Raw genomic sequence first — 16405 nt, 5'->3', positions numbered from 1 at the left:
AATTTATCATATATATGATAACTATGTACTATATATGTATGCACAATGGAATACTATTCAGACTTTAAAAAGAAGGAAAGCCTGACATTTGCAACAACATGAATTAACTTGGAAACTATTATGCTAAGTAACATAGACCAGACACAGAAAGACAAATATTGCTTGATATCACTTACATGTCGAATCTAAAATAGTCAAACTTAAGAGAAACAGAGAGCAGAAAGGTGGTTGCCAGTGGATGGGGAATAGAGAAAACAGGCAGATACAGATCAAAGGGTACAAACTATCAGTTATAAGATCAATAAGTTCTAGAGATCTAATGTACAATATGGTATCTATAGTTAATAATAACGTATTGCATATTTGAAAATTGCTAAGGTAATAGATCTCAAGTGTTCTCAATCCAAACACAAGAAAAATGATAATTATGACAGGTGAAAAATATGTTAATTAGCTCCATTGTGGGAATCATTATAAAGGTATATTTATATAAAAACACCATGGTGTATTCCTTGAATTGTTGTGTTTATGAAAAAACAAAAACATGTTTTCCACCTTAAGTATATAAAATATACAAATTTTTCATCAATCATACCTCAGTCTTTAAAAAATAAATATCAAAAAAGAAATATGTTATATCAGTAAATATAATAAAAAGAGATTATATTCTCCATCAATAAAAATAAAAAAAAAGAGAATCCATAGAATCTTCAAAATAGCTTCTACAATTAACAAGTTGAGTTAAGGTGTAGGATATAAAGTCAACAGACAAAAATTAATTGTATTTCTATATACCATTGGAGTTGCTAATAACATTTACAGTAGCATGAAAACATGATATGCATAGATATAAATCTAACTGAATATGTGCAAGAGCTATCTGCTGAAACTACAAAGCACTTTTGAAATAAATCAGGGAAGACCTAAATAGAGAAATATACTGTGTTAATGGATTGGAAGAGTCATGTTAAGATGTTCGGATTTCTCCATATTGGTCTAGAGTTTCAATGTAATCCCAATCAAAATATCAGAAATATTTTCTGTGAAATCAAGAAACTAGTTTTTAACTATGTGGAAGGGGGAAGGAACTAGAATAGCTAAAACAATTCTGAAAAAGAAACGCTGAAAGAATCACAGTAATGATTTCAAGACTTACCGTAAATTGTAGCAATCGAGAGTTTTATATAGGTAAATGGAAAGAAGCATAGATCAATGGCCCAGAATAGAGAATCTAGAAAGATCTACAAACATATGGTCAATTCAACTTTCACAAATGTCCAAAGGCAATTCAATGAGAAAAGAATAGTCTTTTCAATAGTTGGTGCTGAACAATCGGGCAATTTTATATACATACATACATACGTACAACTGTCTAATTTTTCAGTGTATGTAAATATGCATATGTCTTTTGAAAAGATCCTTGACTCATAATTCCCACACTTTCAAAAAGTAATTCCAGATAGATTATAGACCTAAATGTAAAACCTAGAACTAGGAAATTTCTATGAGAAAATCTTTGTGGTTGAGGGGAGGTTCCAAGATGGCCAAATAAGAACAGCTCCAGTCTACAGCTCCCAGCGTGAGCAACACAGAAGACTGGTGATTTCTGCATTTCTAACTGAGGTACCAGGCATCACCTCACCTGGGAAGCGCAAAGGGTTGGGGAATGCCCTTTCCTAGCCAAGGGAACCCATGACAGACAGCACCTGGAGAATTGGGTCACTCCCACCCTAATACTGCACTTTTCCAATGGTCTTAGCAAACGGCATACCAGGAGATTACATCCCGTGCCTGGCTCAGAGGTTCCCACGCCCACGGACCAATCTACATAAGATTGGTGTACTTGAAAGTGATGGGGAGAATGGAACCAAGTTGGAAAACACTCTGCAGGATATTATCTAGGAGAACTTCCCCAACCTAGCAAGGCAGGCCAACATTCAAATTCAGGAAATACAGAGAATGCCACAAAGATACTCCTCAAGAAGAGCAACTCCAAGACACATAATTGTCAGATTCACCAAAGTTGAAATGAAGGAAAAAATGTTAAGGGTAGCCAGAGAGAAAGGTCATGTTACTCACAAAGGGAAGCCCATCAGACTCACAATGGATCTCTCGGCAGAAACTCTACAAGCTATAAGAGAGTGGGGTCCAATATTCAACATTCTTAAAGAAAAAAATTTTCAACCCAGAATTTCATATCCAGCCAAACTAAGCTTCATAAGTGAAGGTGAAATAAAATCCCTTACAGATAAGCAAATGCTGAGAGATTTTTTCACCACTAGGCCTGCCTTACAAGAGCTCCTGAAGGAAGCACTAAACATGGAAAGGAACAACCAGTACCAGCTACTGCAAAAACATACCAAATTGTAAAGAGCATCATTGCTAGGAAGAAACTGCATCAACTAACAAGCAAAATAACCAGCTAACATCATAATGACAGAATCAAATTCACACATAACAATATTAACCTTAAATGTAAATGGGCTAAATGCTCCAATTAAAAGACAAAGACTGGCAAATTGGATAAAGAGTCAAGACCCATCAGTTTGCTGTATTCAGGAGATCCATCTCACATGCAGAGACACACATAGGCTCAAAATAAAGGGATGGAGGAAGATCTATCAAGCAAATGGAAAGCAAAAAAAAATCAGGGGTTGCAATCCTAGTCTCTGATAAAACAGACTTTAAGCCAACAAAGATCAAAAGAGACAAAGAAAGCCATTATATAATGGTAAAGGGATCAATTCAACAGGAAGAGCTAACTATCTTAAATATATATGCACCCAATATGGGGGCACCCAGATTCATAAAGCAAGTCCTTGGAGACCTACAAAGAGACTTAGACTCCCAAACAATAATAATGGGAGACTTTAACGCCCCACTGTCAACATTAGACAGATCAACGAGACAGAAAGTCAACAAGGATATCCAGGAATTGAACTCAGCTCTGCACCAAGCAGACCTAATAGACATCTATAGAACTCTCCACCCCAAATCAACAGAATATACATTCTTCTCAGCACCACGTCACACTTAGTCCAAAATTGACCACATAGTTGGAAGTAAAGCACTCCTCAGCAAATGTACAAGAACAGAAATTATAACAAACTGTCTCTCAGACCACAGTGCAATCAAACTAGAACTCAGGATTAAGAAACTCAATCAAAACTGCTCAACTACATGGGAACTGAACAACCTGTTCCTGAATGACTACTGGGTACATAACGAAATGAAGGCAGAAATAAAGATGCTCTTTGAAACTAATGAGAACAAAGATACAAGATACCAGAATCGCTGGGACACATTTAAAGCAGTGTGTAGAGGGAAATTTATAGCACTAAATGCCCACAATAGAAAGCAGAAAAGATCTAAAATTGACACACTAACACCACAACTAAAAGAACTAGAGAAGCAAGAGTAAGCAAACACATTCAAAAGCTAGCAGAAGGCAAGAAATAACTAAGATCAGAGCAGAACTGAACGAGATAGAGACACAAAAAACCTTTCAAAAATCAGTGAATCCAGGAGCTGGTTTTTTGAAAAGATCAATTTACTGGAATCTACTTAAGAAAGGCATGGCAACATCTCCTGATGGCAGCATCTGTGAGGCTCTTGAAGGTAGGAAGAGAATCTGAGTAATCTTAGCTGCAGATAAAGGAGCATGGGGTTAGTGAAGGGGCAGAAGTATTTGACCTTGTCAGCCTCTGGGATAAGGAAAAGACTCCCAGATATGTTGAGACTGCTGATAGTGCTAAGGACATTAGTAGAGTTTAATAGGGTGTTCAGCTACAGAGGGTCTGGAGTGAAGCTGAATACAGCACCCACCCCAAAATTGTACATGCCCTTCATACAGTGAAGACCGTATGGGTATAGGCCACCAGCAAAGGGTGGAGCTGTCTGAAATCATAGCTAAATCACTTTTGCCCTTTTTCCTGCTTCCCTGCTCCCAATTGGAGGGAGCTAGAGTTGGTAAGAGAGAAGGGGAGGAGGTGACTCAGAGAAAAGATTCCCACACCCACCACGATCTGTGTGCTACCCTTGATACATCCTCAGTATCTTAGAGATACTGGAGAAAATAATATGGACCCAGATGGAGAAAGGAAGGAGATGAGTAGTGAATTGAATTTGAGATTAAAGGATTTTTTGTTTTTATTTTTATTTTTTTTAATTGGTCAAGATTGGAACCTAAATGCCAAAATAAGACTGTTAATAACAAAAGAAAGAATAATTATAGACTGGCTAAAGTGTCATTAAGCACTGTGTTACCCATTGTCAAGGAGGGACTCGACATTGAATAGTTTTGATAAAATATATAGCTAATTCATGTGTAAATTTTACAAACTTGGATTCCCCAATAAATGGTTAGTTACACTAGTGGATATTTTTAGCTATTAGAATAATCTAGGTTAATCACAAGAGTTATGTACATTGAAAATCCCATTAGCTGAAACATTTTTTTTGTTTTTTTTTTGTTTTTTTTTAATTATTTTTTATTATTATACTTTAAGTTCTAGGGTACATGTGCATAACGTGCAGGTTTGTTACATATGTATACTTGTGCCATGTTGCTGTGCTGCACCCATCAACTCGTCAGCACCCATCAACTCATCATTTACATCATGTATAACTCCCAATGCAATCCCTCCCTCCAAAATGCTCATCATCACTGGCCATCAGAGAAATGCAAATCAAAACCACAATGAGATACTATCTCACACCAGTTAGAATGGCAATCATTAAAAAGTCAGGAAACAACAGGTGCTGGAGAGGATGTGGAGAAATAGGAACACTTTTACACTGTTGGTGGGATTGTAAACTACTTCAACCATTATGGAAAACAGTATGGCGATTCCTCAAGGATCTAGAACTAGATGTACCATATGACCCAGCCATCCCATTACTGGGTATATACCCAAAGGATTATAAATCATGTAGCTGAAACTTTAATTTCAGAAATTGAGTTAACCCATAATTAAATTTATAAAATACATTGATTTTACCTCTTTTTAAAGATTCATTTGAGATAGGGTCTCATTCTGTCACCTAGGCTGGAATGCAGTGGCACGATTGTGGCTTACTGCAGCCTTGACTTCCTGTCCTCAAGTGGTCCTCTCACCTCAGCCTCCTGAGTAGCTGGGATCAGAGGCATGCGCCAGCATGCCCAGCTAATTTTTTTGTATTTTTTGTAGAGATGGGGTCTCACCATGTTGCTCAGGCTGGTCTTAAACTCCTGGGCTCAATCAGTCTACCTGCTTCGACCTCCCAATGTGCTGGGATTACAGATGTGAGCCCCTGCACCCAGTCTTCTTTTATATTTATTTATTTTTAAATAATGTAATATTTTTTAAAATTTTATTTTTTTATTTCAAAAGGTTTTTGGGGAACAGGTGGTGTTTGGTTACAGGAAAAGTTTTCTTTTTTTAAATATTTATTGAATTCCTGCTGTGTGCCAGACACTGTTCTTTATTTGAAAAAAAATTTTATTACCATAGGTTATTGGGGAACAGGTGGTATCAAAAAGATAATCCACCATGATCAAGTGGGTTTCATACAGGGATACAGAAATGGTTTCACATATGCAAGTCAATAAATGTGATACACCACATAAACAGAATTAAAAACCACATGACCATCTCAATAGATGCAGAAAAAGCATTTGAGAAAATCCAGCATGGATTTATCATTAAAAGTCTCAGCAAAATCAGCATACAAGGGACATACCTTAATATAATAAAAGCCATCTATGACAAACTCACAGTCAGTGTAATACTGAATGGGGAAAAGTTGAAAGCATTCCCTCTGAGAACTGGAACAAGACAAGGATGCCCACTCTCACCATTCCTCTTCAGCATAGTACTGGAAGTCCTAGCCAGAGCAATCAGACAAGATAAAGAAATAAAGAGTATCCAAATTGGTAAAGAGGAAGTCAAACTTGTCACTGTTTGCTGATGATATGATTATTTACCTAGAAAACCCTAAAGACTCCTCCAGAAAGCTCATGGAACTGATAAAAGAATTCAGCAAAGTGTCTGGATACAAAATTAATGTACACAAATCAGTAGCTCTTCTATACACCAACAACAACCAAGCTGAGAATAAAATAAAAAACTCAACCCCTTTTACAATAGCTGGAAAAAACAAAACAAAACACACACACACACACAAACTTAGGAATGTACCTAACCATGAAGGTGATCTAAAAGGAAAACTACACAACACTGCTTTTTTATTTCTTAAAATCATTTCTTTCTCTCAGCTTTAAGCATGAGCTCCTTCTCTTTCCTCTTGCCTTTTCAAACCATTCTCCCTACACCAGCTAGAGGGAGCTTTCAAAATTACAAATTCTATTTTGCTATTTGTATACTTAAATGAATCCTGTGGTTTCAAATAGCTTTCAGAATGAGACCCAGTGTGCTCCACGTGATCTGCCTCCTTCTTTCCTTTCCATCTGTCCTTGCTCCTAACGAGCTCTCAAAAGGTCCATCAGTCTCTTCGCAGGCAGCCAGCTCTTCCTGGAGCACTCACTCCTTTTCTTTCACCTGGCTTGCTCCTTATGAAGCCTTTAAAACTCAGCTGAGCTGCTGAATCCTACAGAAAGCCCTTCCTGTTATCGTCAATGGGGTTAGGTGGTTTGGCACCCTCTTTGATGGGTCTGTCCTGCAGACCCTGGCTAAGGGCCAGATGAAAGGAGTACTCAGACACAGGTAGGCAGTGTACGAGCTGCTAAGGGACTGCCGGCACTAGGTGCCAAAGCAAGGGCAGACTTGATAAACTAGCGCTGCTTGGTTTTATTTAGTGCAGACATAATGCCGAAAGCCTGGAGCAAACACAATCTATGGGTAATTCACATTACTGTTCCCCTTACAGGGAGCAGTCAGGCGCAGATGGCCAAAGGTGGGTTTCTGGACAACATGGGTAAACAAGCCTATTTAGATAAATTCCCCCATACTTCCTTATACCTATTTCTCACCCTCTGCCCCAGAGTAAGAGAACAGCTGCCTTCAGCTTACTCTCCCCTGAAACTTTGCAGAGCATTCTGACCTTTCAAAAAGCCTGCTTCTTTCCCTACAGCTTCTTCCACCACTCTGACCAATCCCCCACATCTCTCCCTTTTCTGTTTTTTGCATCAGGTCTTGTTGATTGAAGAGTACAGATGTGTGCAGCAACAGATTTGTCAGGTGTAGTGGCTACAACTCATTTTCCAGCTTTGCATCCTAGAATTAGTAAATAACATGAGACAAACATGAGTATAATCAGTAATATTCTTTTCCAATCAAAGAGTGACCCCCAGGAGTGGAGGTCTATCCAGGAGAGGTGTTTTTGCTCATTGTTTTATAGGGCTGCTACTGAGGAATCCCACTGGGGGTATGTTAACCCCTCCTAGCTAAACAGTCACGTTGTTAGAGGCTGGGAAGGGGGTGTTTACCCAAGTAACAGGGCAGAAGAAAGGCGGATCTAGAAGATAGGCCTAATAGAGAGTAGCAGGTACAGGTAGCAGGCAAAGTGAGAGAACTGAAAAAGGTTAATAAAGCATAGCAAGGAACAAATTATCTGAAGTGAATGGTGTCTGTGTCCAGAGCAGGATTCGCTCAGCCTCCTGAGTTGTCTTCTTCAGTATAATGTCCGGGGCCTGTGTCATCCAAGGAAGCTGCCTCATCCAGGGCTGCAGGTCCTGCAGGGTCATTTCCTTTATTTTTGGTACTGGGTTGGGTTCTAGCCATGCTATGGTAGGGTTTGATGCATCGTGCTGAATCTAAAGAGGACCTGAGTGGGTGTGAATACAAGCACATCCTCTTCCTCATGTTAACAAATCATTTGAACTGCACCATTGCTATTTACATATTTCCATAAAACTGCAGGTTTTATGTTTTCAGGGGCTTTTACAAAATGCTTTTCTATGGCTGATTGAAATTTGTCATTTAAATTTAAGAAATTAAGGGTAAATAAGGCTTTTGCCAGTAGTGTCATATTCCCCCTTTTTTGTTTTCTGAGGATATTCTTAAGGGTGGAGTGGGCATGTTCTATGGCCTGTCCTTGGGGGTTGTATGGGATACCCGTGGAATGTTGGATGTTCCGTGTGTGATAAAACTGTTGAAATTGTGAAGTGATATAAACTGGGCCATTATCAGTTTTAATTTTTGTGGGCCACCCCATAAATGTAAAAGTTAAGAGAAGAGCTTAATGATATATCAGGTGGACTCTCCAGGAAGAGCATGAGTGCTAATTAGGTTTGAACAGGTATCGATGGACACATGTACATATCTTAGTTTTCCAAATTCAGGGACGTGTGTAATACCTGTTTGCCATAACTGATTAGGTTCCAGTCCTCTAGGGTTAACACCTGTTGAAGGAGGGGATTACCTGTGAGCTGGAAATCTGGGCATTGTAAAATAACTTTTTTAGCTAGTCTTTGGGTAAGTTGAACTTGTTTAGATAAATTACTCCAATTTTGGTGGAAAAATTGATGTGATTGGGTGGCTTGGTCAAGCAGTGATATCATAATCTGCAGGTCTGCTTGATCATTGCCATAAGCCAGTGGGCTGGGCAGTGAGCTGTGGGCCTGAATGTGTGTAATAAAAATAGTATGTGTATGTTGATCTAGCAATTGTGGAAGTTGAAGAAAAAGTGCACACAGGGTGGGCTCAAGAGTGAACTTAATGAGGACTGTCTCAAGGTTCTGTAATAAATAAACAGAGTAAGCAGGGTCACTAACAATATTGCATGACTTGCACACTATCAATGCTAATTTCCAACCTATGGGGCCCCAAGGCTGAGCAGAAAAGGTTTCTAGGGCCAATATTAGGGCTGTGACCTCAGCTCTCTGAGTGCTAGTAAATCCAGATCAAGTGAGGGAGTTAAGCGGTTCCCACCAGATAGCTGCTTTTCCATTTTTACCAAAGCCATCAGTAAAAAGTGTTAAAGTGTTAGGTACAGGGGAGTGAACTACCTTTGTAGGCATAACTACAGGAGTATGAGATAAGAACTGAAGTAGTTTGTCAGCGAGAAGGCTATGTTCTATATGGCCCACATAATCAGACAGTGCTATCCTGAGTGTCTAGAGATAGGGACAGGACTGCTTTGAGTTTTTCTTTACTTAAGGGAATTCTTATGACATCAGGGTCATAACCTAGCAATTGATTGCATCATCGGCAGCCTGTGTAGATGACTTTACCAACTAGCTGGACATAGCAAGATAGGGTTTTGGTCCCGGTATATGAGAAAAAAACCCATTCTAGGACGCGTAGCCCTGGGGCCATCTGTCCTATTCATTCTGTTGGGGAATGATTAGTAGGAAAAACAAATAACTGGACTGAATATTGTGGGTCTATGCAGTCTAGTTGCCTCTAAGAAACGGCTTGCTCTATTTCCTCAATTTTCCTTTTTGCAGTGGCAGTTAAATACCGGCGGGAGTTCAGGGCTGCGTTGCCCTTTAGGATAGAAAACAGGTTTTGTAACTTGTCAGTAGTTATACCCAAGGTGGGGTTTAGCCAGTTAATATCGCCAAATAATTTTTGATAATCATTTAAGGTGTGTAAGTTGTTAGTATTTAATTTAACCTTCTGAGGTCTTACTGACTGAGAAGTTAGTATGTATCCAAGATATATCCAAGGAGAGGACATCTGTACTTTTTCAGGTGCTATGATTAAACCTCTTAACTGTCAATTCTTTTTGATAGAGGTATATAAACTCAAAAGTATTGGCTCAGTTGGGGCTGCCAGTAAGATATCATCCATGAAATGGATGATCTTGCAATTAGGAAATTCTTTTCTACTTGGGAGCAAAGTCTGATTTCCATGATACTGACCCATGGTAGGACTGTTCAGCATTCCTTGAAGAAGTACTTTCTAATGAAATCAGGGAACTGGCCTTTCATTATTGATAACTGGTATTGTAAATGCAAATTTTTCTCTGTCTTGTTTTGCAAGAGGAATAGTATAAAAACAGTCTTTTAAGTCAATAACGAATATAGGTTAATCTCGAGGAATTGCCACGGGGAAGGGAGCCCCTGTTGAAGGGGCCCCATAGGTTGGAAATTAGCATCGATAGTGTGCAAGTCATGCAAAAGTCTCCATTTACAAGACCTTTTGGGAATGATGAAAATGGGTGAATTCCAAGGGCTGTTTGATGGTTCTATATGGCTGGCTTTTAATTGTTTCTCAACTAATTCACGGGCTGTTTGTAATTTCTCTCCCTTTAAAGGCTAGTGTTCTACCCAAATAGGATTTTGAGAGAGCCACGTCGGGGTAGGGGAGAAATAACAACAGTGGCTATTATTAGAAAGGAGTCTGCAGAGTGACCCCGCATTTGGTTAATAGGTCTCATCCCCAAAGATTAACAGGGATGGTCATCATTAGAGGTTGGATAATAATATAGGGACCCCTTCCCTGGAGCAACGCAGCTGTTATGTTTTGCCCAGCCAATTGATTTTGGTTGGCCTGTCATCCACACAATTTATCAAATTCTGCTCTGCAGAGGAGGTACTGACTGGCCTCTACAGTTGTTTTAGCTATTACTGACCAGTCCCCTGGGGTTATACAGAAATTGTCTGCCATGGCCTCAATTAATCCTTTCATAAATGGGCTAGAGGCTCCATTTTCTCTAATGCTTTTCCTTATCTCTTTATAAGTGTCAAAAGTAATGGGTTCATATACCCAATTGCCTCATTGATCTTGCATCACCGGGCAGGCCAAGAGCTGCCCTTCTAACACCACTTGCCTAAGACAGGGTCCCATAACTAGTGTATCCCTTGTCTTGTTTCCAATTTATTGGGAGAGGGGGGCTCAGAAGAAACCTCTGTTTCTTTTTTTGTACCTTTACCCAGTAATGACAGGGCTGAGGGAGGAGAAGCAGACAGTAAGGTAGATGATGGTTCCTCTTCCCTTCCCTTTTGATGCTCTTCTGTGTAGAGTGGGCTCAAAGCAGTCCTAACTAAGGCCCATAACACCAAGGATGTTACTGGGACCTGTTGTCCTTGTGCATGATGTTGTTTAAGATTTCTCCCCACTTTTTCCCAGAGCTCTAGGTCTAGTGTGCCTTCTTCTGGGAACCATGGGTTATGGGAAACAACAGTTTACATTCGGTCCCTTAATTTAACCTGTGAAACTGAGCCTCCACTAGCTTTAAGCAGCTGTTTCAATACTTTTATATACTGTTTCTGTTGAGTGGATAACTGGTCCCATGATGAAACCTTAGCTTGAAAATTTTCCTTAACATGGGAAGCCCGACTAGGCACCAGTGATCTACGGACAGCGCAGTCTCTTCACCTTTGTTTTCAGGGGTGCAGTCGTGATTCATTGTAGTGTTTCTCACAGGGACCACCAGCTGCCAGATCTGTCCCACACACCATGGATGAAAGGAGTGCTCAAACACAGGTATGCAGTATAAGAGCCGCCAAGGGACTTGCCTGCACTAAGGGGCCGAAGAGAGAGCAGACTCGATAAGCTAGCACTGGTTTTAATTTAGTATAGACATAATGCTGAAAGCCTGGAGCAAATACAATCTGTGGGTAATTAACAGTATTCTTCCCCTTTACAGGGAGCAGTCATGCGTGGATGATCAAAGGTGGGTTTCTGGACAACATGGGTAAACAAGCCCTTTGAGATAAATTCCCCTATATTTCCTTGTACCTATTTCTCACCCTCTGCCTCAGGGTAAGAGAACGGCTGCTTTCAGCTTATTCTCCCCCGATGCTTTGCAGAGCATTCTGACCTTTCAAAAGGCTTTTTCTTTCCCTATAGCTTCTTCCACCACTCTGATGGATCCACCACACCTCTTGTGAGTTGCCACAGAGGTAATACATGCCACACCACAGTGGAATCACCTGCTTGAGTGTCAGTCTCCTCTCCAGGCTGAGCTCACTGGTTTTTAGCTCTGAGTACACAGCACTCAGCATATGACTTAACCAGCACAAAGCCGATGTCAGTAGGTAATTGTTAAATGAATGAATAAATGAATGACTAAGATTGTCTTTAATGAATCAAGTCTTGCCAACTAACTCATCTCTGGTGAAAGGCATTATGTGACAAAGTGTTAAACAAACTAAATGCAAAATGCCAAAGTGTCACATTACAACAGATCTCTTCAATTGTTCGACTACAAATAGAAACTAGAAGGTGAAGTCACCAGAAAGTGTGGTGATTATAGAGCCTTTGTCAAGTTCCAGTCATGGTTGATTATAGAGCCTTTGTCAAGTTCCAGTCATGGTTGAGTGGAGAATGCAGATTGTGAGCAGGATTTCCCGTTCAAAGAAAACCTGGATTTTCTGGAGTAAAAACATCACTATAAATGAACTCACCCAGTAGAACTTATTTATGCAATATACACAATTAAACTTGCCAAGTCAGCTTACTTCCAATTAGGAAGGGGATCTTCTTACCCCATCTTTCTACTTCATTTTAGATGAACTGGCTTCTCAACTTACGCTGATAATTTTTTTCAATTTGTTTACTTACCTGTAACCTCTCGAAGAAATGATAACTTCTGACTTAGTAAATGTTTAAAATGAAACCAAAAGGACAAAAAATCATGAAAGGTGACCACGGTTGTCAGTGAACCTCCATTTTATCACAATTCTGCAAATCTATTAAATGAGAAAATGGGGCTAGATAATTTCTCTAGTCTCATACATATTATTCTTCAATTAAACAAGAAACAATTGAGTCATTCCACGAATCCATAGGCTGGAGGCATGCTTTTAAGTAGGAAGCTGACAAGTAAGCTAGAAGTTTGTTTTCTTTTTTCCTTTTCAGTAGGAGGTAGAATAGCTTTACTCAAACAATGTTTTGAGGATAAGAAAAAGTGTACCTGAGAGATATTGGGAGGAACAACACAGCACTGAAAGTGGTTTTGGCAGTTGCCACTAGAGTTTCCTAATAATTTTACCAAGTGGTTTGGACTTTTGCCAAAACAAATGATTCATGTTTTTCTCTTTGGGAATTGTAGTATATGTCAACAGTAACACACTAGTATGTTAATGGAAGAAATTTTATACAGATTACAGAGTTATTTTCTTGTGAAGAAGGCTCATGAGAAAGAAATTAGATATTTTTTCAGTCAAATGGTGGCATGGTTAATATTATTGTTTTACATAAAATATATACTGAAAAAGGTGTAACCTACAATGGGAAATCATAATTACCGAATTGAATTCACTCCTGGATAGATGTATCATAGTTCACCTAGTGTTAAGTCCAATATTATTGAAATCTGTGATTATAAAAGGCATCAAACCAAGTAAATATTTCTAGAGCTGGGATTATGAAATTGGTTGCTATGGGATGGAAGGAAAATACAGGACATAATCCTACATGTACTAAACAACTTCACATCTAAACAATGAGTAGTACAAATATTTTTAACTCTCTATTAACCTGAGCTTTCCACTTATCATCAAATATCTAGCTTTCTGATGGTAAATCAAAATATTTTACAATGATTTTTACTTTACTTGTATTAAGGTTAAGCCAGGGAAGCTGCTTGTGATGCGCCAGATCCAGCCGCAGCCTTGCAGAGAGCCAGCAACCATGCCACCACCTGGGGCTGTCCACCCTGGGGCAGCAGCCGGCATTTTTGACTGCGCAGTAGCCAGACCCCAAGTTTGCTCGCACACCTCTGGCCTCTCCACACCTGTTTCACAGTCTCCCTTGGAGGCACGGGATCCAGGCTGCTAGCGTGAGCTGAGCAAAGACTGCAGGCCGAGTGGATGGAACAAGCCCAGCTCACCTAAGCAAAACTAGGACAAGGCGCCACCAGCCACAAGTGTCCAAGAAAAGCAACACCCCAAAGATTCCATAACATTATCATTCGTTTGGAGATTTTATTTGTATAATTTTATACAAGCCATTTAGTCCAAGCCATTTTCTACATCTTTGATCATGGTGTCTAAGACCCAGCAGCAAAAAAGCAAAAATACCAAAACATTCTCATTACCAGCACATTCTCTGGCAATGTTAGCCTTTATGTCATTGAATCTACCTGCAAGAAGTATGAGGTGATGTGTGTTATTACATGCAATGACTTCCCAGCAGGTGTCATTTTAAGTATTAGATCATATCTGGGACTGAGGAAGTAACTTTTCCAATTTGCGATTGCCAACAATCTCCCGACACATCTTACCCAATTTAAAAAATGCTCTTCAATGTTTCTAGATGTTCACAAAACCTTCCTTTATGATTGTATTCTGTAATATCTATCTTATAATCCATGCTGTGTTCTCTGAGTCATTATTTAAAAAATAAAAATACTTTTTTCATTTCAATCTTCAAAAAAAAAATAGCCATGATTTCATAGGGAAATGCATTTCTAATATATGAACTTGCTGTATGACTAAATAGCTTATATACTTTATTAAATTGCTTTTCTATTTCAGCCATTTGAGAGAGGCTATTTTTTTCAGAATCCAGATTCAATGCTGCATTTCCGTAGTATTCATTATGCAAACATAACCAGGTAGAAGATAGAGTACATGATTTCTGAGAAAATTTCCTGACAGTTCTTCAGGATTCAGCTAAGTTCTTACATGACAGTTTCAAATTGAACATAGTTTTCACAGCCTAAACAGAAAACTTCTTAAGAAACAGCTAGTTTATTACCAGTTTATTATGAATGGTACCACATGCAAGGCAAACAGTAGAACACTAATGCTTTTCCTAGATTTTCTTCTAGAGGATCAGCAGAGTGAATCTGTTCCTATAATCCCCCCCCATATAAACCACACAGGAATGATCCTAGAGAGAAGGAGTATTTTCTTTAAGAGTTGAAATAAGACCATAGTGCGATACCATCTTACCTTTACAAGAATGGCCATAATTTTAAAAATTAAAAAAAAAATAGGCTGGGCACGGTGGCTCACATCTGTAATCCCAGCACTTTGGGAGGCCGAGGAGGGCGGATCATGAGGCCAGGAGATCCTGACTACTTTACAGATGTAAACAGATGATAAAGGGGCAAGAGTATAAGCAAAGAGACTAGGAAAGAATTGAAATAACCCAAGAGATGATTCAGGCCTGGACCATGATCGCAGCAGTGGAAGTAATAAGTGCTAGTATTTCGGGTCTATTTGACAATAGAGCCATCAGAATTTGCTGATGGATTGGTTATGGGATACAGGAGAAATAGGATGGCATCCCATGTTTTGCCTTTTTCGAAAGAAAGGATAGATAGATTGTCATTTACTGAAATGAGTATAGACTTTGAGATTCTTCTCTTCCGTGGTCCACATCTGGGAAAGCTGATAAGAAAGCCTGGGTGCCCCCTTCTTTGCACTAGCAGGAAGTTCAAGCCATGCTTGCAGAAACTCTCACTCTGACCTCACTCCCTAATCACAGGAAAGCCAAATACCTTTCTTTTCTTTCTTTCTCAAGCCATTTTCAGGCCTGCTTGCAACCCTGCAGTGCTCTCCCCAGAAAGTCTCGTTATGTGAGTAGTACATCCCTTCAAACCCTCCTGGGGTGTGAGGTCCATTTCACCTATGAAGGACATCTACAACAGAAACAAATCAGTTAAATGGGCTGGGTGGGGAGGATGAAAGGAGGTCTAAGGAATTTATTTGGGGCAAATAAATTTGAGTTGTCTGTTAGATATGGGTAGACAGATATAAGTGTCTGGAGTTCAGAAGATAATCCTAGGCTTTAGATAGAAATTTTACAGTCATCAGCTTGTGGATGATTCCTAAAACCACAGACTGGATAGGCTCACCTAGGGCATGAGCACAGAGATGGGAGAGAGTACAAGAACTGAGCCCTGGTGCTTCAGGCATTAAAGGATATAGAGATGAGGAGGAGCCAGAAAAACCTTCTGAGAAAGAGTGTGTGCCTTGTGACCCAGGAGGAGAATCAAGAAAAGTGGTGCCCTTGGAAGCCAAGCCATTATCCAATGGGCCAAGTGAATATATTGTATGGAGAAAGGCAGAGCCATCAACAGGGTCAAACACTGTTGACAGGTGAATGTGCCCACTTTCCAGAGAGATTTCTTCAGTTAAAAAAATAGTCTTTGAGCAATGGAAAAAAAATGACCATAAATAAATTTAGGACAACCAACCATAAAATTTTGAAGGATTTTGCACATATTATTTAATTGCTTTCCTTTCCTTTATCAAGTCTATCAACACATTATTTATTGATACACAACTACTAGTCTTTTGTTTGTTGGATGGTTGACTTTAAATAATAGAAACCTTCTGTCAGTATCTCTAACATGGCTTAACTTGAAAATGTTTGCATATGTGGATGCTGTGTTGGGTCACCCAGGCATCTCCCCAGATTGAGATACCAGCATGCCCTCCCTCTGCTGACTTTCCAGGACTGTCTTACAAGGCAGAATGTAAGGTGTATGGCTGTGAATATGGCTTCCCTCAATGGTGGGTGATGGTGTGGCTCATTTCCCTGAGCTGTTTGGCTGCTGGGAG

This window comes from Macaca thibetana, chromosome 18 (assembly GCF_024542745.1).
Source record: "Macaca thibetana thibetana isolate TM-01 chromosome 18, ASM2454274v1, whole genome shotgun sequence".
In the NCBI taxonomy this organism is placed as follows: Eukaryota; Metazoa; Chordata; class Mammalia; order Primates; family Cercopithecidae; genus Macaca; species Macaca thibetana.
Note: the sequence above shows the minus strand (reverse complement) of the source record.